The sequence below is a fragment of the Mustela nigripes genome, chromosome 1 (assembly GCF_022355385.1).
Source record: "Mustela nigripes isolate SB6536 chromosome 1, MUSNIG.SB6536, whole genome shotgun sequence".
NCBI classification, from domain to species: Eukaryota; Metazoa; Chordata; class Mammalia; order Carnivora; family Mustelidae; genus Mustela; species Mustela nigripes.
The window spans coordinates 268,855,070-268,878,749 of NC_081557.1; the positions used below are offsets into that span (position 1 = coordinate 268,855,070).

The 23,680-nt window shown below is 45.0% G+C and overlaps 1 protein-coding gene across 3 annotated transcripts in view; it reads right to left on the minus strand.

Moving 5' to 3' along the window:
• The window catches only part of RASGEF1B (RasGEF domain family member 1B), a 418,493-nt gene that overhangs the window by 195,983 nt on the left and 198,830 nt on the right, over positions 1–23,680 (minus strand). Inside the window, exon 1 of one of the 3 annotated variants that reach the window (XM_059385854.1) lies at positions 20,416–20,485. The exons of the other annotated variants lie outside the window; for them this stretch is intronic. The gene's annotated coding sequence lies outside the window, so the exon portion shown is untranslated. Of the gene's footprint in view, positions 1–20,415; positions 20,486–23,680 lie in introns of those variants that run through there. 3 annotated transcript variants of the gene reach the window in all.

The following is a 23,680-nucleotide window of genomic DNA, read 5'->3' on the forward strand; positions in this document are numbered from 1 at the left end:
CAAACGGGAATCTGGGGGTGTGTGTGTGTGCGCGCGCGTGTGCCGGAGGGTGGAATCCCCAGTGCCCCCATCGCTAAAATCATGTGCGGGTCAGGACGTGAAACTTGACCCTTCGGACGCTAAGCCAAGAGATGTCCTTCCTTTGTCCAGAGTCAACCACACGCTCCCTCCTCGCTCCTTCCCTGTCTCCTTTACACTTCCACAGCAACCACCTACCAGACAGGAGATAAAATAGAAACGGAGAAGAGCAGCCAATTGTGATGCATCAAGTGCGGCTGCCACCGCAGGTAGGTGGGCGGGACAAGCAGGGGTGTGGAAGAGAAGAAAGAGCTATTTATTCTCTGAGTCTCTGAGCGGCAATCTCACTGTCTACATCAATAGTAGCTGAGAGCATTAGAAACAAATACAAGTAAATTGCAAGCACAGTTCACATTCCTGGGGCCTCCCTCCGTGGGTGAGTCCGGAAAATCTCCTGGGGACGCCCCACACTCCCCAACCAACCCCTCGCCCCCCAGCCGGTGGGTCCACCAGGACCCTTCACTGCATTCCAGGTTAGCAACAACCTCCCGTCTATGCAAATAGTTTCTCCAGCTATGAGAAACCGGAGTCATCGGTTTCATTTTTTAATTTTCAAAAACGTTAATACTGTAGAAAACGACAAAAAAATGACATAAGCACAAATGCTCACAGCCCTGTGATCCAGAGTTAGCAACTGTTAATGTTTGGTTGTATCTCCTCCAGGTTTTAATATTTTGCTATTATGTAGCTAAATGACAGACACAGCCGAACATCTTCACATGCACCTACCCCTTGTTCTTATTCTTGTCCGGCAACAAACGCAAATTTGATTTCTTTCCTTTCATTTAAAAAACTTTTATCAACATAAATGGGCACTACAGAACCACAGAGAATATTATTCTTTTCTTTGTATTCATTACGAGTGAAAATACATTTTATCTACACGATTCATGCTGAGTATTTGGTTCTTTTCCGTGTTTTTACCCCACGTAAAATTCTTGAGATCTAATCGGTTGATTTAGACGATCACTTTCAACTCCTCATTTTACTTGCCGTTTAAATGGACATTTATTTACCTCTTTAAATGGACATTTAGATTGTTTCCCATTTCTCTACTCCTATAAGCAAGGGTGAAATACTCATTCTATTACACGGCTCTGTGTACACCGACAAGAGTTTTTGTTGAATACACACAGAAGAGAGGAATGTTTGAGACCTAAGTATTGGATCTTGAATTCTACTAGATGCCATCAATATTGTCTTGAAAGTGACTCTATCAAAAAAAAGAAAGAAAGAAAGAAAGAGAGAAAGAAAGAGAGAAAGAAAGAAAGAAAGAATATCAAACTATATTCCCAAGACCAATGCAGTAAAGTACCTTCTCACCCACATGATACAATTCATGATGCTGTCAGACCTTAATTTTGGTAATGATAGACTAGGTGATAGTTGTAAGTGATATTTCCTTGTGACCGACTGAGTTTTTTTTTTTTAATTCAGTTTTCCTCTCTATGAATTGCATATTCATATCTTTTGTCCATTTTTTCTGTGTGATTATTTGTCTTTTGCCTACTGATCTATAGGAATTCTTATATATAAATAAATAAATAATTCATCATATATAAATAGTACTTTATGCCTTATATATAAATATTGCAAATACCTTCTCCCTGTCCATGGCTTATGCTTTGACATCGTTTCTGGGTAAGTTACTACTAATTAGACAAAGAAGCGATCTCAGACCAGGCTTGGCGCTATCACACACAATCCTTCAGCAGACTGAGACTCAAAAGCAAACCGAAGAAACCCACATCAGAAGTCCTGTCTGAAAGCCACAAACCCAGGGCTCGCTCCGCCACAAATCAGCATTCTTGCTGGTGTGTTCCCTCTTTCACAAACACTGTAAAGCCTTATCACAGTTAAAAAGTGCAGAGAGAATTTATGGCATCAGAAATATTTGGGGACATTTGTTAAAAGGTCAAAGATTTTTATTCTGTAGGATGGGCGTGAGTCCTAGAAATATGCAGTGTAAACAATTTCCCCAGGAGACCGATGTAGCAGGTCTGTGGGCCGGATTCGAGGATTCTTGATGACGAGCAGAGAAACCAGAGGAAGCTCGTGGGGGCCCGGGGGAAGTCTGAGGTTCCAGACCCAGAAGTACTGGATGTGCCTCTCCCCAGTTGGTCTACAGAGTCTGGGAGGGCAGGGACCTACTTCTGCTTTCTCTAGCTTTAGCACAGCGCCTGCCTCAATAGATATTTGTGGAATGAAGAAAGGTTCCTCATGTCACATTCCGTAGGTAACTGCCCGTGGCTAGGAAAAGTCTTAGGAAAACCTGCACTTAGCCTCCAATTCTAAACTTCCATCTTCTGTAAAAAGGGAGATCCATAACAGTAATTCATTCCACACGCCAGGTGCTCTCGACCTCAGTTAATCTACAGTATCGACCCTCCACCCTGATGGCCGTCATCTCGAAGCACGTACTATGAAAATAAGCCTTCCTAATTATGGTTGTGGCTGTAAAATAACAGTCAACTCAGTGGTCAAGGAAGTTTATCTAACCTGTTTGCTATTTGAGAACAAAATACCAGGAGTTTCTTTGGAACCTGATGCTCAGAAGGTGCTCATTAGGACCCTTTCGAGGCTTTCTCTTCTCGCCCCGTCCTGGTGCCACAAGCGGAACAAGTCTCATGGCCCTATGCCTCCTGACATCTCTTTGAACAAGTATGATTCACTGGGCCTGCGTTTTCAGTCCTGACGATGGTCTACATCCAGTGCAGACCATCACTGTCTTTGATCAAAATTGTCAGCATTCCCCTTCCTCTATGCTTTAGTCATCCGCCGTTGAGATGACCAGCGGGTCTTCTCGCCAAAGCCAGGCAGCCAAGAACACCTGTCAAGCTAGGCGAGAATTTACCACAGCAGAGCGTGGTGTGATGCAATGTTCAGAGCTATCTGGCAGAGAAGAAAAAACACAAGCATTTCTAAGAGCTTTGTCACCTCCGCTTATTTCTGATTCTTCCATGGGGTGGGACTATCTGAAGATCCTCAAAAGGTGTAACAAACAGAGGCCCTGAAAAGTCTGTCTGAGTAGGACGAATGACAGAGCCGTGGGGGAATGTGGTTCTGGGAGGTTCTTACTTCTCTCAGATGTTTTTTTATTTTTGGAAGTAACATTAAAACTTTTTAAAGTAAGAAGATGCTAAAACCCCTCCTATGCTTCATCAAGAAACAACATGGAAATGCTGCTGGTTTGAAGATAAAGACCAGGAAGTTGTCTCTCTATAGCTGGAGAATGTGAGATGTGGACCCTTATCTTCTCGTTCCCAGATGTGGGGAGAGTCTGTGTGGTGAGAGGCAGGCGGCGGCCGAGATAGAGCAGAGGTGGGCAGAGTGTCTTCCCTGGAGGCGGAACCCGAATTCATTCTATGCACTTCCCCCCGGGCCAGCACACAAGCTTCACACTTCTGTCTTCGGATCAGGTGCTCTCTCTGGGCACTTCTCCCCTACAGGAACCCACTAAAGACAGATCCGTGCAGGCCCGTTGTTTAGGCTTCCACCTGCCCCGGCTGCACGGGGAGGGCACTTAGAAACATGACGCATAAGGAGTGCAGGCATTTACTGCCTGGCATAGAGTTTTCATAGCGTAGATGAATTGAATCCAAGGCTTCCGGGTTTTGTTGTTGTTGTTTGGTTGGTTTGGTTTGTTTTTTTGTTGTTTGTTTTTGGTTTTGTTTTTTGTTTTTTTGGCCTACAAACTTTGATAGCCTGCCGAAGATATTTTAAGCTATATAATTCTGATGAATTTGCACTTGACTTATAAAAACATTTTTTCCAGCCTAATGTTGTGTGAGAATTATTTTCTGATCTTTTTAAAGATCTTGGCCTTGGAAACAGGAAGTGGGAAAATAAACCGGAAAATCAGCTCAAATTTAAGGCAAAGCCTGAGTCACACTAGTTCTGGTACAACGTAATTTCTAATCCTGATGTCACAAATGTCAGCAACAAAGGTAAAGTAAATAAAGACTAGATTTAAAACAAAATGTCTGTAGAGGGAAACAAAAGCATATCCCAATTGTTTCCTTAACTTTTCCTTTTTGAGAGGAAACAAGAGGGAAAGCTTTGATTTTCCTGTGACAGCTCAAGTCCTCTCCTCACAGCTCAGAAACTCCAGGCTTCCCAGTCTCCCTCCCACGGCCCGAGCTCTCTCACCTACGATTTTCTGGTCCTCTCGACCTGCAGGTGCAGGTATGTGAGTGTGCGCGCGCGCGCGTGTGTGTGTGTGTACTTTGCTCTTACATCTTGTTTCAATGCTCTAGAAGCCAAGGTGTAGTGGAAATTCTTTGGGGTCAGTATCTTTCTCATTTCCCTGGCCACACTCCACGCCCCTACCCTCCGCCTGACACGGGACAAGTATGTGATCATGATACACGTAATCAGGATCCGTTGTCACTTCCCGAGTGCCATTTATACTCAAGGTATTGGCACTTTAATGTATCTCGCTTAATTATCAAGTCAGGCTAATGGTGTACAAAATACATCTCCAATACACAACTCAACAACCTGAGACTCAGAATACAGAGTTGCAAAGCTGGGAAGTTTTGTTATCAAGATTCAAACTCAAGTCTTACTGACTCCAAAGTACAACACTTTCCTCTATATTACACCTTCAGAAATGGACAAAGGTTTGAGTGTGTGATGAGTTTAAGGCACATTGCTCTAATTTTTTTTTTCCACCAAATTACCCCTAATGGCAGGGAAGAGTTCATACACGTGGGTGAGGGGTAGGAGCCCATGTTGCGAGGCAGGGAGAGGACAGATGAAGGGATCCAGTGTGCTTGTGGGGACTTTAATCTGAAGTCTCCGGCGGCATCCACATAATTTCTTTTAAGTCTTCTATTTATCTAAAAAAAAATTCTGATTTTGCCTTCTAGCCCTTAGTATATTCATGTTTGCTACAATGTTAAAGAAAAGGTTAAAAAATCTTGTCCCTGGTTAAATGTATCCTGCAGGTCTTGCCACTGGTGCTCTTAGAATAAATGTAACCCAGGGTAAAAGGTAGAAAAAAGGGGCACCTGGGTGGCTCAGTGGGTTAAAGCCTCAGCCTTCAGGCTCAGGTCATGATCTCAGGGTCCTGGGATCGAGTCCCGCATCGGGCTCTCTGCTCAGCGTGGAGCCTGCTTCCTCCTCTCTCTCTGCCTGCCTCTCTGCCTGCTTGTGATCTCTGTCCGTCAGATAAATAAATAAAATATTTTAAAAAAAAGGTAGAAAAAAATAAGTCCATTTCTATCACTGAAAGTACAGCTGAGAAGTACATTTCTTACAAAGAATGTGCCAACAGGGACGCCTGGGTGGCTCAGTTGGTTAAGCAGCTGCCTTCGGCTCGGCTCATGATCCCAGGGTCCTGGGATCGAGTCCCGAGTCAGGCTCCTTGCTTGGAGGGGAGCCTGCTTCTCCCTCTGCCTCTGCCTGCCACTCTGTCTGCCTGTGCTTGCTCTCGTTTCTCTCTCTATGACAAATAAATAAATAAATAAATAAAATCTTTAAAAAAAAAAAAAAAGAATGCGCCAACAGCATAATATTTGCACCTAAAGAACATCACGTTACTGCTAATGATCCTAGGTGGGTTTTGAATATTCAATAGGGGACTATCAGGATAATAATACACAAGCACAGTATAGTGCAATTTTCGAAAAGTGGGAATTATTTGTATAGCCTAAACCAATCTGTTTTAAAGCCTAGAACAGAGAATAAATTAAATTCTAAATTCCTAGTAGAGCACACATAATTGTGATACAAAGAGGCAAGGTGGTAGCGTGAGGAGCTTTGGACGGGGGCTCAAAACCTGGGTTCTAGACTCAGCTCTGCTCCCGGCAAGTTTCCACACTGAGCTTTGATAGGTGCTGGCATCCTGCATTTGAGTCTATAAAATGAGGTGTCGAAGAGCAGGCTGGAGGTACCTGTAAGACTCCGCTCGATACCCACCCCATGGGGTCTGTCTACTGTCTCACTGAATACAATATAGGCACTGGGATCAGACAGACCAGAATTTGATCCTACTTGAGGCTTTTTTCAGGAAGATTATATTTATTTATTTGACAGAGAGAGAGAGCCCATGAGGGCAGGAACACAAACGGGGAGTAGAGAGGGGGACGCAGGCTTCCTGCCGAGCAGGGAGCCCGATGTGGGACTTGGGACCCTGGGATCGTGACCTGAGCCAAGGACAGCCACCTATTTACTGAGCCACCCAGGTGCCCCTAGTTGAGGCATTTAATAGCGATGGGAGCCTTGGTTTCTTGTGTGTGAAATAAGATATATCTCATGAGGTCATCGGGAAGGTTAAATGGGAAAACGTGTAAAATCTACCGCGGTGCCAAGGTAGATTGTTAGCACTCACTAATGGTAGCTATCATTTTAGTGATATTTATTACATATATAATGATAAAGAACTCAGTATATGTAACATATGTAATGATAAATAGGACTCAGACGGTTCTGCCGGGTTGTCCGTTGCACTATAAATCTAACTGTTACGTTCTGGTAATTGTCAGATCCTTTTCCATACGGTTTTGGTACCTGTTGTTTGTCATAGCAGTTACCACAAATTGTAACTATCTGCTTCTTTCTGTGACTCCAGGAATATTTCTTTAATGTCTTCCTTCCCACATTGCTACAAGCCCCATGAGGATGGGGAACACGTCAGTTTTGTTCACATCTGTATTCCCAGAATATAGCATAGAGCCTGAGACAAAGTAGGTGTCCCCAGATTACCTGCCAAATGAATGAATGAATAAATGAATGAATGAACGGTCCTAAAAAACTTAGTCCTTATCTTACCTAACCGACAGACATCATGCCAACAAAGGTACTTGTCACCTGGGGCTCAGGAAACTCACCTGTTCAGTCCTACCTGTGTTATTGAGTCTGACAATGAGCAATTTCATACGCAATGTACAATGGTAGGCCATTGTGCTATCAGCTCATAAGGTTACCAATTCCTAGCGCTTGCTCCAAACTTCTCCCCACCATGATTCAGGTACACATCCAACATGGCGCTCCAAGTATATAATTACCAACTCGGGGCAGCGTAAGGCATGCTCCGTTTCCAGTGTGCGAAGTGTATCAGTGTCCTTTGGGGACCTGCTAAATACGCAGATTCCTGCCCCATTCCCAGATAGTGCGGTTCTGCTTTGACAAGCAAGAAAAAGGGCAAGTAAAGATTGGCCGTGTCATCCATGCTAAAGGGACATTCCATACACTGCGGTCACAAAGGAAGTGAAAGTTCTTCTCGCTGCTGATGACTGTCATCAGTTGTGCCTAAAAGGCTTTGAGAGCAGTGAATTATATCTGTGGTTAGTCTAGTGAGCTGAAGGGAGAAAACTCTGGAATGTCAAATGCAAGGCCTTCCTGCCTACTAAAAATCACGCATGTGGCATATCTTTCAACTTAAACAGTCCCAGTCTGTAGGTTCTACAGCCATTTTACTTCCAGACATCTCCCATATACCTGAGAATAAAATGTCAAGCTCCATAATGTAATTGCACCTCTAATTTAGAACCTGAATTTCATGTCTTTAGAGGTGTGTAAAAGGCCTACGTCAACTTTTTCTTCTTGCAAAAATAATAATTTAGGCTATCACCAGACACCGGTCCGACCTGTGATCTTCCTTACTCCGCTTCATTTGTCTCCGTGAGGTGTGGAGCGTCGTGGCCGGCAGAGTGCTACCGTGTAAGGCGGAGACCCTGCATCGGAGCGTTCAGGTAAAGGTAAAGGGTGGAGAGAAGTAACACAGGTGCTCAGTGGTGGTGAGTCCCTCGCATGGGAACGGACTGTCCTTCTCCTGCATTTCTCTCCAGGTAACTACGGACTGTCTACTGTACTTGCTATGGTAAGCAAGGAGCCCAGGAAGACGGGAGAAAGGGGGGAAAGATATTAGTGTAACTAATGGGAGAATGACAGGACTGGCATGAAGAATCAGCACCAGGAAGCATCACTGAAGGAAAATCCTTAATTGACTTTGTTCTATTCCTTTATTCAGAGAGGGTTGTACAGCAGTATCGTCGTCTGATCGTACAGACGTTATCGTGCGTACTAAGCAATGGATGCCTTCCCGATGCCTTGGGGTTCTGTCTTCTCTGGGGACATTGATTCATTTATTTTACTCATTCAGAAAAAGCATTTATTGAGCACATACTACATAATTAGGATTTGCTCTAAGTACATAGAATACAATAAAGATACATTTCTGTGCTCAAGGAGCTTTAAGTCTATTGGGAAAAACATACCAATAAGCAAGTCATTTCAACTCAGTGTGTCTTCCAGCTAGGACCTGGATTGGGGCGGGGGGCTCAAGTTGGGCTTCCGGGAACCGATACTCAAGCTGCCGTTCCAAGAACAGCAAAAGCCGCGAGGAGACAGTGAGGGAGACCAGGCGAGAAACGGATAAGGACCTTCCCGGTAAGTGCTTGGCAACAGCAGAGGAGGGAGAATCAACAGAAAGTGTGCAGTGAGGAAGTATGTTGCTGGGAGGCCACTTCTGGAGAAGAAGAAAGATCTGTAAAATGGTTTTTCACTTTCTTTGCCCACAATTTATAGACACAGAAGAATCGTTATTCCCTTCTGGTGCCTTAAGCTATTCTAACCAAAGAGCCAAGCTTTGAAGATTGACTCATGGTGGTCTCGGATCCGTTCACTGGGAGCCAAAGTAAATATGAAATACATTTTCTCAATCTACCCACGAACATCAGCTCCGAGGCTCTGTTTCCTTGCGGCCTGTCTTCTTTGTGTCCTTCGTTCACACACAATGAACAATGGCATGTGCCGCACGGCCTTTCCAGACAGACTTAATACTATCTCTACGTGTTTATATTGTCTAGATTAAACTAACTTCGTAAAAAATGAATCTCTCCAAGTTCTTCTGGTCTCATGTTCAGTCGTGTTTATATTCCTTTCAAAATTCTGAAGAGTCTTTTTGATGTTTTTAGGAGTGGCCTGTCTGGCAAGCCTGGTCTCCGCAGTCTTCGCTGCTGATAGCATCTGTGAATTAAGTGTACAAATGTCAGGGCTTTGTACCGGCACCAAACACAGCACGTTAAATGGACATATCCCTGCTCTCTAATCTACTTTGCTTAGGATGGGAGTTTAGAGTCACTGACATTTCCCTGTGCAGTTTTCCAAGCATTCCCAGGAAGTTAATAAACTTTAGTTTCTAAAGATCTCGTTTGGATTGGTGTGCTGGGACCAGTCCATAGGAGCTCACAGGATCGACGATCAAACTTTCAGGAATTCTGTAAGCTGACTGTTAAACACTGGTTGTTATTTAAAAATTAAAGTATATGTACTAACAAATCGTGTTTCAAACAAGAGTCATATATACTCAACCCCAATCATTTACTTGCTACTTGACTACCCTTCAGTATTATCTATGCTTGTAAGTGCATTTATGCCTATTGTTTTGGGTGGGGATAGTATTACTGTGTAACACTGTGTTATTGTGCTTCTCTTCTCAACTCTGATTTCAGTGATGACATGTTGGGCACTAGAAAATGGCCATGATGGGATTATTTGTACCACAAAATTAGCAAATGGAATAAATCAGAACTCTTTTTTTTCCTCCTTCAGAGGTCAAGACTTTGTTAACCCGTGACTCATCACCACTGCTCAGTATGGAATAAAGACCGAGAAGACTGGTTGGAGAGGAGAAAGAAGAGGACATTGGCAGAAAAATAGCCATTTCTACTACTATGAATAAAATCTATTAAAATTATAGTCTAGGAGAGGAATAGTTGAAGTGAAATCATATTCTCTGAAATTGTATGCATCTGTCCTCTTGAAGTTAATAAATTTTTAAGGACAAGGAAGTCACGCCATGTTACTCCTGTTCCTTTTTGCCTTTAGCAGAACAAGTGAGCGTAGAGGAAACTGCAAGAATCAAGAATATATAAAACCTGTTTAGGGCAGATGCCAACACACTCTCACGCCCTAGTAGCAGCCTTGGTCCTGGTTGCATAAGTTCTCCAGACACTTGAGAAATCATAAAGTAGATGAACTTGTTTTATTGATGAAGATAAAAAGTTGCATTAATATGTCACAGTCAAAATGACTTCTGAGCTTCTGCAGTTTCTGGGTGCTGTAAATGGCATCTTTGTGCTGAGGAGCACACACAGGGCTACATACCATAAAGGCCCAGGAGAAGTAACGGCCTAGCAGACCACGAGAACGGTGATGTCACGAGTGACTTTCACCAGAGGGTCCTCCTGGACCTTCTTTGATTCTTCAAATATCCTTGAGGTACAGTCAAGGGGCAAGAGCGGGTAACCAGTTGTTTGAGGAGGGAAGCAGGCAGACAGTGCTTTAACAATTTTCCAAATTTAGGAAGAAGTCATGTAAAAAAAAAAAAAATGGACTGGGACCCTCAAACTCTCTGTTGCAGACAGAGTGCACTGCCAGAGGGCAATGAATCGTGATTCCAAAACCTCAGCTTCAAGTCAAGCAAATTACTCTAATGGGTAAACAGTGGCCTGAATGTCCTTCAAATTTTTAGGAAGTAGGAACTCATTTTTAGGACCTAGGAAAACCTTTATATACTCACTAACAAAAGACAGAGTTGTGTATCTCAAGCTTGTCCAGTGCACTTATTCTAAATCCTGAAGTGTAGAAGTCAACATTACAACTATATAGCAAACTTCCTTCTCAAGATGATGTAGACGTAAGTAATTTAATGATTTTGGCCTGATTTAAAGACCTCCTGAAGCCTCCAGTTTACAGCTAGATCCATGCATTTTGTGCTAACGTATTATAAGTTGACTGGTAAGCCAAGTAGATGTTCCAAGTCCCACCTGATGATTGTGAGTGCAGAAGGAATTTCTAGGTACTTCCATTCATTCCCCCGACAAGGCACACCATCTGGCCATTTGTTCCAACGGGTTATTAATAGAAAGAAAGTAGGAGAGGTTCAGCCAAAGAGAAAGAATCAAGTCTCCAAAAACTTGCCTTGTCAAGAGAGTTTTCTACTTCTGGTTGTAAAAATTATAAAATAATATTGCCGCTTCTGAAATGGGCTGTGCCTCTTTCACATAAAGACAAAATGAGCCAGAGAGTGCGACTCTGCCCCATATGCACTAATCCTGGCCGTTCCTGCCTCGCCTGCTGGGGATAGACGGAGCTAATCTTTCTTGCTGAAAGTCACAAAACTAGCACCAGAGTTTAAAACCAGGTTTTCAGCGTTCTTTCCACTGTGATAGGTTTCCGTACTTAAACCACTAAGGGTCTTGGTCTGTGGGCTGGGGCAACGCGAGTCTCCATCAGTGTAAGGATTGGGTTAATGGATGCATTGGGGCCGACTGAAAGGCAGGAGCTGACATCCTGTAGATGGACCGCTCATGAGTTCCCACTCAGAAAAAACTCAAGTCGATCGGTGTGTTTTTCTCTCTATATACGAATTATCAGTGTTTATGGCATCAAAGTCAAGTGAAGAAATCAAGTGGGCCAAAAGAGAGCTCTAGGATTAAGGAATTTTGCAATTATTTATTAGTTTATTTACTTAAGCTGAGTTGAATTATGAATAAACAAGTTATTTTCATCTGGAAGAACGTCATGGTTGCCTTAAGAACTATGGAGACACAAGATGTGTGTGTGGGGAATTTGGAAGAAACGCAGAGCTGAGACAGAAATGCAGGCTATTAAACAGTGAACTTTGGCCTAGCTTTCCTTGAATGTAGCCTCAGGGCTCATTTTCAAGGGGGCCTCCTCTGCCAAACCCAAGCCTCTGTCATTCTGATGTTCTCAATTTACCAGCACCATTTTGGATTCTGCTATGTTAGTAAACACCTTCAGTACTGCTAACAATTTTCAAACATCATTTAAAAATGCCAGGTGACCCTGCAATTACACTCCTGGGTATCTACCCCAAAGATACAGATGTAGTGGAAAGAAGGGCCATCTGTACCCCAATGTTTAGAGCAGCAATGGCCACGGTCGCCAAACTGTGGAAAGAACCAAGATGCCCTTCAACGGACGAATGGATAAGACAGATGTGATCCATGTACACTGTGGAGTATGATGCCTCCATCAGAAAGGACGAATACCCAACTTTTGTAGCAACATGGACGGGACTGGAAGAGATGATGCTGAGTGAAATATGTCAAGCAGAGAGAGTCAGTTATCCTATGGTTTCACTTATTTGTGGAGCATAACAAATAGCATGGAGGACATGGGGAGATGGAGAGGAGAAGGGAGTTGGGGGAAATTGGAAGGGGAGGTGAACCATGAGAGACTATAGACTCTGAAAAACAACCTGAGGGGTTTGAAGTGGCGGGTGGGTGAGAGGTTGGGGTACCAGGTGGTGGGTATCAGAGAGGGCACGGATTGCCTGGAGCACTGGGTGTGGTGCAGAAACAATGAATACTGTTATGCTGAAAATAAATTTTTAAAAAATTTTAAAAAAAATACCAGGTAAGGGGCACCTGGGTGGTACAGTCAGTTAAGCCCCCAACTCTTGGTTTCCGCCCAGATCATGACCTCAGGGTCCTGGGACGGAGCCCTGTGTAGGACTCCACGCTCAGTGCAGAGTCTGCTGGAGAGTCCGTCTCCCTCTCCCTCTGCCCCCCCTGCTTGCCCTCTCTCTCTCTCTCTCTCTCTCAAATAAATAAATCAATAAAACACTTGGTGAGGGCTATCCATTTTCGCTTCTCCTTATTCATGCATTTTAGCCAGTGTTAGGCTTGAAGATGTTCATATGTGATGAGGAGGGACTAGTTCCGTGCACCCAGCAAAGCCAAGGGCAGTCATTTGTAGATACCATCGCCGGCACCCATCAGACACGTTCAGCTATGTGGTTGGACGCAGGAAAGGAGTCCGTGTCACAGGCACATCTCCGCCATCTCTCAGAAGCCTCCCGATGTAACAGCTGCCCTCACACGTGAGTAACACCCTGTCTGGCCTCAAAGACACGAACGTGTTTTCTACCTCCGCCCTTGGCAATGGGCCCGTCTCCGTGTGCCACTTTGGTTTCAAATTTGCTTTGCTGGTTAGTATGACTCTGGAATTTCATACTTCCTAAATCCAGTCAGAATTCAGATATTTTAGAGAAAGGAGAATCCAAAGTGTAGGGCTTCTCTGGATGTTCCTCTATGTTTAATGCTTCAGCATTTGGGATGACAGTTCTTCGCCCAAGAGATGACCTACAAAACTGCATCAGTAGGAATATGACTACAGGTGAATGCTACAGTAGAGTCTCACGGCCCCCAGTTTGATCTCGTGCATCAAAGTAGAGCATCCTATCAGTATCGTTACCAGAGGAGGGCTTGTGAATTCAGTAAACTAAGTACTTACTAGTTGTGACTTAGCAGGGTTATTTACAGATTTTTGTCCCTTAAAAAAAAACTCCACATCTTACTCAGAGAATATGTTGCTAAAGGGAACGTCTTAGGTACTTTTTATTTGATGCCAAATGATACAATTTGCTCTCAGCTCAAAAAATAAAATAAAATAAAACAAGGAAACAAAGATCAGTGAAGAGAATCCTAAACCAGAGGCAGAAGGCTACATTTTAGACCAGTAAATTTCCTTGACTTTCAACTTCCATTTCTCCAGCCCTGAAATGGTCTCTGGGGATACATGGGAAGCCTGGCGAAATGTTTAAGAGTATTTGGAAATGACTACGCTTGAAGCACTGAAAACTACTTTGGCGCAGGAGATAATGGGAGAACCAGTGAGGGGGTCCACAGTTTTCACAGTTAAGATATAAAAAGATTATGAGAGATGTAGGCAGGCCTACAGTTTACATTAAGCTTCTCACAAGACCTTACTTTTTAATTGATAATGGCCCCATTCCTAGTCACACAAAGCCCTTCTAGATCTGTCTTTCGTGAGCAGTTTATGCTCTGATTTATTGTTTTGTACTAATTTGCGGTTACTAATTTCATAATAATAGAAATTGGAGGAAAGCCCAGTCAAGAAGGTCAAAGGAAGCCCGTGCAGAGCGGGCATCTGTGCGTGAGCGCCGAGTCCGCGGTCTGAGGCTGACAGCCCACAGATCGCAGCCGACGGCGAGGCAGAGGTAGCAATTCGGAATGACAGTCAAGAATGCCGAAGACAAGGAGGAACCTGACATCCAGACACACAGATGAAGCAGCACAGAGCAGGCTGGATCGAGCCGACAGAAAAAGAAGGTCTTAAATACCTGGGCACACCTACAGGTGTTTCTGCCGACGTGGCTGTGCACATTAGTTCATACAGTCCCAAGCTTCTCTTAGGGATGTGGTCTCGACCTGATTCCAGCTCCAACAGTGGCACAACCCAGTTCCGTGTTTCCCAAAGATTAGTGTGCTGATCACTAGCGTTATGAATGATGATTTTAAGAAATACCACATTTTAAAATTTAACTTTAGCTGTCATGGGCTTCTTTTTATATATGTCAGGAAACTAGAACATAAAACAAATAATTTCTTAGATATTACTTCTTGGGACAAAACTATGGTTTTAAAAGCACATCGATTTAAAGAAAAAGAAAAACTGGTGTATTAAGTGAGGTGATATACAGATAAGGCAAATAATCATGAATAGTCTCTAAATAACTAAAGTTGGGAAAAACTGATCTAATCTGGCAAATGTCAATAGATGTTTGTTTACTAGTCTCCCTTCTGTTTCTCCAATAGGGGAGACTATTCTAGACTCTAATCCCATGTTACTCAAGACACGGTGTCACACAGTAACAAAAAGGTATGTTAAAAAGGGTCCCCAGGAAAAGGCACCAAAAGAAGCCGAAATTCATTCTTTTGAACAGACCTTTAGCTAGAGGGTAAATATTTGATGAGATTTTTACAGTCTCTTCTCCAAGAGTTGCAAACAGTGCTGTGTCTGGAGCGGAGGTGGGTGTGAATTATAGTAAGAGAATGTTCTGTTGTTGCAACTGGTGAATCCCAGAATTCTACCGCCGAAACTAATAAGACACTATGTGTTAATTACCTGAATTTAAATAAAATAAAAATTTTTTAAAAGCAAAAGAAAAAAGAAAGAAAGAAAGAACACCCTATTCTCCGTGGAAACGGCAGACACTCGAAAAGCAGCACGCTGCAGCAAATGTGCCAGAAGTGAGCGTTCCAGTCATGGTGCGCCTTCCTTTCCCGCTGCTGGCAAAGTGCCGACCGCCGCCTGACGGGAAGCCCGGCACTGCGGAACCCACCCTCCACTTCATAATCCTGTAATTTTTAGAACACATCTTCAAGTCTTTCAAGAGTCCGAATTTAAACCATTTCTTCTAAAATCTCACATCTTGAAGGGATCTCTCCTAATATGCTGCATTGATTTTTTTTTAAAGATTTTATTTATTTATTTGAAATAGAGAGAGAGAGATCACAAGTAGGCAGAGAGGCAGGCAGAGAGAGGGAGAAGCAGGCTCCCCGCTGAGCAGAGAGCCCGATGCGGGGCTCGATCCCAGGACCCTGAGATCACGACCTGAGCCGAAGGCAGAGGCTTAACCCACTGAGCCACCCAGGCGCCCTGCTGCATTGATTTTTAAAAACAATGTTAAAAAGATAAAGAGGGGGCGCCTCAGTGTTACGCTCTGCTCACAACTGCTGTCTTCCCCGCACTGTGCCCTTTTGTTTCAAGAGCCATGAAATGTGTTTAGCTCGGGAGACAAATCTGTGTAAGCCCCACCATCCGTCTCGCGGGCCTTGCCTGTGCATGCCGGGCTCTGCGGCAGGAGTCAACGAAGTCCACCTTCGCCTCATGAACCGCTAACCTGACAACCGGAGAAGAGGAGGCGGAGGTTGGAGCTCCCAGGAAAGAGAGACGTCAAGCCAGCAGCTCCTTCGAATAGAGCGTGTCTCTACATCGGCATGCTGGGCCCCAGCTGGGACAAGATACCGCCACATGTCCCAGACCCATGTCCTTCCGGAGCCGCTGAGCAAAGGCCTGTGGCAGAGTCGTCACCAACAGGTCCAAGAACCCGCGTCTCCAGCAGCAGGATTCCGGGTCTGGTCTAGAGCCGCTGGTCTCTGCTCTTCCCGGACGACCCGGCACAGGGCCCCGTCAGTCACTGGTGTGCAGCCCAGGCGAAGGGAGCCGTGTGCGACACTGCTCTGTGGAAGCGCGCGGAGGAGACCAGACAGCCGCGGGGCAGCTGCGAGGCGTGGAGCACGATTGCCGGCACGTCACAGACCACGTCGTCGACACCGGCCCCAACACGGTACGATCAACACGCGTGTGCGGTGGGCGTTCCGCAGCTAGGAGAAGTCGCAGAGATTCTGAGTAGCTCGTCTAAAGGTATGCGATGGGGCCGTCAGGTCGCACAGCAGCACGACACCCCCGGTTTTTCGTTCACTTGTTTTTCCTATTACTTATTGAGCCTTTGTCAGGCATCAGGCATTATACCAAACACTTAAAGGATTATTTCAATAAATCTTCAGAATAACCGTATTTGGTAGTAAATGCTAATTTTAAAATTTGATCGAAGAGCAAACCGAGGGATAGAAAAGTCAGTCACTTGCTCGAGGTTATACAGTGGATCAGGGCCGGAACGCGGGCCGTCCGGCGGCAGGGCACAGGCTCTGTGAGAACGGACGCGCCCTCGGCGTTGCTGTGTCTAACTCCAGTCTCCCGGGGAACAAACAGGACACGCTCAGATCATGTTGAGTCCCGGAGTCAAGCATGTGTCACGGACATGCACACGCACGCGCACACATGGGAGCACATGCGCGTGTGCACACACACGGGGTGCGGCCTGAGGTACGTGGGTGGTCGGTATTAGAGAAGACATTCAGGAGACAGCGGGGCCTGTAGTGCGAAGTGGAGAGTCCAGAGTCCCACTGCCCCACCGAGATGATTTCAAAGTGAAAGTCATTTGATTTAACACAACCCGACAGTCTGCGATTAGGGTATCTTAATTTGCTGAGTCCTGTTTTGGGGATTTATAGATGAGAAATTAGACAAATTAGACAAGCAAAATAGGGACAGAGGTCTTAGAATTACCGGTTTCTTATTTTGTCAAGCAAGTTCAAAACGATAATTACCACGTACTGCCACTATCATTTCATAAAAATGAACACCATTAACTTTAAGTTTGTGGAGAACGACTTGTACTGTCATTATTTTACATTGTCACACGGACAGTGAAAATGACATCCAGGTCCTGCTGACTCACACGCTGGCATCTGGGGACACACTTTGGATGCCTGGAAATGCTCAAACACACGAGGAGACCCAAGTGAGTCCGTTTACATCTTCGTTGACACATTCCTTTTAAATTATTCTGCTCCTGGACTCTAGAATATTCATGCAGAAGTCCAGTCAAGCTCACAACTTAAATGACTACTTGAGCATTTCCCAGAGGACAAACCTGAGACCCAAAGGGATTCAGTGACAGCCTCAAATCAGTCTCCCGCTAGCCAGCTCAGTAACGGGACTGGAATCGCGTGCAAGGATTCTCTGTCTAATCCCACACGAAGGAGGTAGGCACGAGTAACTTCCAGCGTCCATGCGAAGGGTGCACCCTGGGGAACTTTTACATGTCAGAAAACAAAGAAAGGTTGTAAAAGACAGCCTTTGCAGAGATCGGCCAGGCTACAACTGGGTAAATTATAGTATTCACACAGAGTTTCCAACTCCAGAAAAACCACTCTTGGGAAAGAGGATCCCTTCAAGTCACTAACATCTGGGTTAAGTGTATAGTATTTATGCTAGAATATTTTTATCATTTGAAGTCCCTTGGAAACAGACTTTTAAGGTGATATTATAAACATGAGAACTCTAATATAATTTAATTACTCTTTTATGATTTAGATTTTTAGGATCTCATCGTTTAATTTAATCATTTAACGAGCTCATCATTAAAAACACCAGTTATAGATCTCTATAATGTGCAGATGTTTCCGGTTAATGAAGTTTGGCTAGTCATTGAATACGTGCTCCCAAAGCCCAGATTCCCCTCTGCGTGCGGCCACGTCTCTACGATGAAAGCACCTGCCGTAACATCTGACAAGGAGTAGATGCGTAATAGATCTGAGTGTCTCTCCCCTTTCCTGTAGGAGCCCACGTGGCTATTTTGATGGGGGCAGTGCACGTTATATGCATTTCTGTGTGTGTGTCTGTTAACAGGGAGTTAAAGAAGTAGCTGCCACAGGACCCAGGCTCTAGAGGACATCCTCGGTGACCACCTCACCCGTGTGTGGTCAGACGGTAGCCACACTGGGCCCTAGACCTTCCACCTGGGCCGGCCTGTCCCAGTCTGCTCCCTGCAGTAACACGCCTCCCCACCCACAGGCCAGTCCCGGTCCTAACCTCAGTGGATCTGAGAAGGAGCCTGGACCCCATGTTCCACTTCAGAGCCGTGATTCGACTCCAGAAGGAGACACCTACCGGAGTTGTCTACACGTGTGTATATAAACCGGCTGAGGATCTTGTCCAGAGGAACATTCTGATTCTTTAGGTCTGGGATAGTGAGAGTCCGTATTTCTGACCGTCGCCCAGGTAATGCCGATGCCGTCGGTGCACAAACCGCACTCCGAGGAGGAAATATCCGGGCGGCCATTTCCCACCCCACGGGGCACCCTCGACTGCCTCGGCGGCCTTCGCTTACGCCGGCCGCGAGCGCTCGCACCAGCCGTGGGCGGTTAGAGGAGAAACCGCTCGCAATCAGAAAGCAGGAGAGCGAGAACAAAAACTAAAGCAAAGAGAGGGGCGGAGGGGAGGGAAAGACGGGAGGAGTTGTGAGTGGGAGTCGTGAGGCTCTCCTGTCCTCTGGATGGATGTTCGGCCTTCGTACGGCGACACCCATGTCCTCCCGGTTCCCCAGACTACTTCTCAAAGCTTAATATTTGTTATTTGATTTTCACGACTAAATGTACTTCTTAGGGTTTATATCTAAGTATCTACCAGATAATGTACAATTATGTGGGGTTTTCTCCCCAAATCCAGCCGACTAGAACATCAGTTAACTGCCAAGTGCCGTTCTAGACCCCGATGGGAGCCTATCTGTGTGTGGGAAAGGGCAGGTCGCGTGTGGCCACTTCCACTGGCTCGTGTGCGGCGGCAGCTGTCGGACAGGGCCCTCCCTCCGTCGCTCACAGCCACGCGGCCTGTGAGCGCCGCACTCTGGCTGTCTCGCGGGACGCAGAGGGCCGGGACTTCGAGTCTCGCACTCCTGGCCTCCTGCCCCGATCACCCTTGCCCTTTGGGGAGATTATGATGTTCTTTGGCCCTTTGCTTCTATGTCCATAAAACATGGATAATTACGTCTACCTTCTGGATTCTAACAAGAACTAAATGAAATAAAAAAACGAAACATCTACTACAATGCCTCGTTAGTAGGATAGAGACTCAATAAATAGAAGCTAACACTGATACTTTCATTCTGAAAAAGAAAATAATCATTTTTCTTTTAAAAGTCTGATAAATGAAAAAAAGTTTGGTAAGTGATAGTGACTTCAAAATTATATTAATATTGGTTATTGCTAACGCTTTTAAGGCCACATTTTAAAACAAACAGAGTGAGCCTCGAACGCCATAATCCACGCCACAATGCATTTCAAGCTTTCAGAATCTCCCTGCAGTGGGCTGACTATGGAATGTCTTTGAACCCATCGAATCAGCATTTTAATTCCAGAAGATTAGAGAAAATAGAAAAGAAGAAAAGTTAGCATTAACTATTTTGGCTTCCACAAAATGTTCTATAATTTGGGAGAAAGATATACTGGCCTTTTAAGAGTTAAGAACAATAATTAAATCCAACCCCAGATCGACTATATAGACCCTGTAATGATTCAACTATCAATCCGTATTAATTGGGTACAGATGATCCCATGTCTTCCATTTAATTCCTATCCACACCAACTGAACATAAGTTCTTTTCACAGAGTATTTCTCTTTTGCAGAAAAGATGGACTCTTGGACCATCTGGATATGATCAGAAATGGGGCTCGGACAGAATCGTTTACTGACTGAACAGACACTGAAACAGCCAGTGTGGTGGATGACAAGGAGCCCATGTTTTTGTTTAAAAAAAAAAAAATTTTTTTTTGTCATTTGGCTCGCATGCATTTCACATTTCGAAATATTTTGGGACAAGCACTGAAACTGTGAGCCTGAATCTCATCATTATGGAGAAAGAAGCGTCTTCAGGGAAGCCACTGCCAAGTCGCCCAGACGCCTGACCCTTCTTCTAACCTTGTTGTTAGTCCCAGAAGAAACACTCGGGTCAGAAGGCACCAGGAGAAGGAGGCAGCCCCACAGCCAACGGGGAGGCCAACTTGCCCAAGAGATGGGCGCGCTCGGACTGGAGCTCTGGCGTCTCCGAGCGGCCCCGCAGCTGTGGGCAGAATCTCTCACCTCCCAAATCTTTCTCCGTCTTTTCTGCAGCCAAATGGAAAGAGAAACTGTTCTAGCTCTCAGATTACTCACCAGGCCGGGCCGGCTGGAAGGCGGACATCGTTCGTGAACGCGTAGAAGCTGCACATGCCACCTGCGGCCCACGTAGCTCCCTCCCGGCGCGGCGATGCTGCGGACAGAGCAGCAGAGTTGAGCCCAGAGCCGCCAAGAAAGGGGACGTGCGGCCGGCGAGGGGGGCCCACGCCCAGGCGCTCCCCCAACACTCAGCCTCTAGCACCAGACTCGAGCCCCAGGTCACAGGAGAGGAAAGGCCGCCGTCTCGGGCCGAACGGCTCCAGGCTCCTGCTACGTCACCTCCCTCTGTCGCCGAACCGTCTCCTCTCGGAGCCAGGTCTAAAGCAGATTGGGGCACGTCTGGGAAATATAGGGTCTTTGCGTTGTCCACGATTTCCACCCCCTTCGTCCCCAACGGTATGTTGTAGTCCGCGGCCGTCCCAGAACCCCAGCTTCCTTGACGAAGGGAGGAAGGAAACCGGCCGCGCCAGGGAGTGAGACCAGTACTCGAGGCGTCGGCGCCTGACTGGGTTTCTTCATCGCGGTCTTTCCAACGGGGGCCACAGTCCCTGAGGCGATTCCGACTCCGTGTAAAGTGTTTGATGGGCAAAAATAGGGCCAGAGTAATTGATGGTTGTTATTAATGGGATCACAGGTAAGGTGGTACGTTTTCTTTTGAATGAGCAGACCACAGACGAGCGGCGTGAAGAGACAGCCAAGTATGACGGGTTTGACAGGGTTCTTAACCCTGCCCGCCTTATACCTTTGCAGCTGATTTTTGTTAAATCCCTACAAATAAAAATTACAAACTTGAGTGCTTGGCCCTGGAATCAAACGAACTTACATCTCATCTCGATTCACTGATTCACTAACTATGTGACCATGCGTCCACTCCACTGCTCCCCGACAAGATGTATACACACTTAATCTCTCTGGAATATGAATAATACTGGGGGCCTGGGTGGCTCAGTGGGTTAAGCAGCTGCCTTAGGCTCAGGTCATGATCTCAAGGTCCTGGGATCGAGTCCCGCGTGGGGCTCCCTATTCAACAGGGAGCCTGCTTCTCCCTCTGCCTCTTCCTTCTGCTTGTGCTCTCTCGTTCTCAAATAAATAAATAAAATCTTTAAAAAATAAAATAAATAAAATAAAAAATAATGTGTGGATGATATTGTATCCACATCAGTTATGATGAGGATTCAGTGAATGAACAGATTTGGCACAAAACATACACTAAATAAACTGTTAACTTATTTTTATCATGATTATTTTTCTTCTTACGGCTAAAGTTGATGCTGTTAAGTTCTTCTCGAAGGTTGTCAGAAGACAGCATCATTGTACGAGTGTGTTTGGGTTGTATTGAGATTTTCTTGTGATTCTTTTTTGAGGAAAGAAGTTCTGACCAACGGTGTAACAAAAGTCCTGTAACAGTGAGCTACTTCCTTGATGAAGATTCTGAACCTGCATATGGTGCCTGATTTCATTATGCTGACTGGAGTTGCCAAGTCACAGGGTTTGCATATCTTATCTTCTGATACATGTTGCCAAACTGTCTTCCAAAAAACGGCACCAACAAATACGGATTTTCAACTGAGCATCCATTGTGTGACAGGCGCTGTGCTGTATCTCATTTGATTCTCCATATGATTATACAAAAGTGGATTTTTATCTTCATATATGGTACAATATTGTGAAAACAGAGCTCCAGTGTGTCAAATAACGTGCTGGAATTATATAGGTAGTAGGTGATGGAGAAGGATTTGAAACAGACCCGAATTTAGATGGACCAGATGCTTTCCAACTGCACCACAGGAAAATATAACTCAAGAGAGAAATGAATTTGAGCTGTTGAAATATATTCATAAATCTGTCAGATTTATAACTAAGTGACATCTCATCCCCACATTTGTTTACATGTCTATAAAATTAGAAGGTTCAACGGACTAGTGTCGATGATGGCTTCCAACCCGATGAGTCTGTGTTTGGGGTCCTCTTCAACATGAGTCCTGGTGGACGAGGGGATGTCTGCATGTAAGTATGTTAAGAATGTGACTATGTTGGCTGTTCTCCATGTTTACAAAGTACTAAACAAGAAGAAACAGACCTTAGTTAGGTACAGCCAAAAGGTTTGTTTGTTTGTTTGTTTGTTTGTTTAAGATTTTAATTATTTATTTGACAGACAGAGATCACAAGTAGACAGAGAGGCAGGCAAAGAGGGGGGAAGCAGGCTCCCCACAGAGGAGAAAGCCCAATGCGGGGCTCGATCCCAAGACCCTGGGATCATGACCTGAGCCAAAGGCAGAGGCTTAACCCACTGAGCCCCCAGGTGCCCCCAAAAGGTTTTAGAGTTAAAAGATCACCTAAGACTATCTGATTGTCTCAGTGAAAAACCCAAGATATAATAATGGGTTCTCTGCCCTCAAATAGCTCCAGTAAGGAAAAAGACCATCAACAATCCCAGGGGGGTTGGGTATAAATACGCCTGAAGCACAAAGCCTAACCAAATGGTGTCTTAAGGTCCTCTTAGCTTTGTGCCTCTATGGCTTCTCTCTACTAAAGATTCAGGCTTATTTGAAAGTTAAAGCTAACATGGGGAGCCTTAGTGAAAAAGGCACACATAAATTATATTTCTGTGTTACCCAGAGTTAGCATCACACATGCCTGTTGTCAGCTCCTAACCTGTCATGACTAGGCACTAGGCCAATAGTTTTGAAACCTTGACTTTGATTAAAGATGTTGTTCCCTGGGCCTCATGTACCAGAGATTTTAATTTCCAGGGTTTCCATTGGGAGCAGGAATTTGTACTTATAGTAAAGACCTTGGACGATTTAAGTGAAATGGTTTCCATGCTTCACTCGGAGGAACTAATCCTGCACTCAGCTGAGGTAGCGGTGGAGAGGTACCCTCTCGGAGCTGGCCCATGGCCTTGATGCGCATGGAGGAGAAGAGTAGTTAAGGGCGCCTGGGGGTCCCAGTGGGTTAAGCCTCTGCTTCAGTTCAGGTCATGATCCCAGGGTCCTGGGATCGATTTCTGCATCAGGCTCCCTGCTCAGTGGGGAGCCTGCTTCTTCCTCTGCCCGCTGCTCCCCCTGCTTCTGCTCTCTTTCTGACAAATAAATCAATAAAATCTTAAAAAAAAAAAAAAAAAAAAAGAGTAGTTAAAAGTTTAGAAAAAGTAGACCGGAAAGGGAGTTCCTTTGGGGTAGATGTTGTTGCTGCATACTATTACTAAGATATCAAAGGCCATATTCGTTGTATTTTATTGTTGTTCTTTAAGTTATATTGT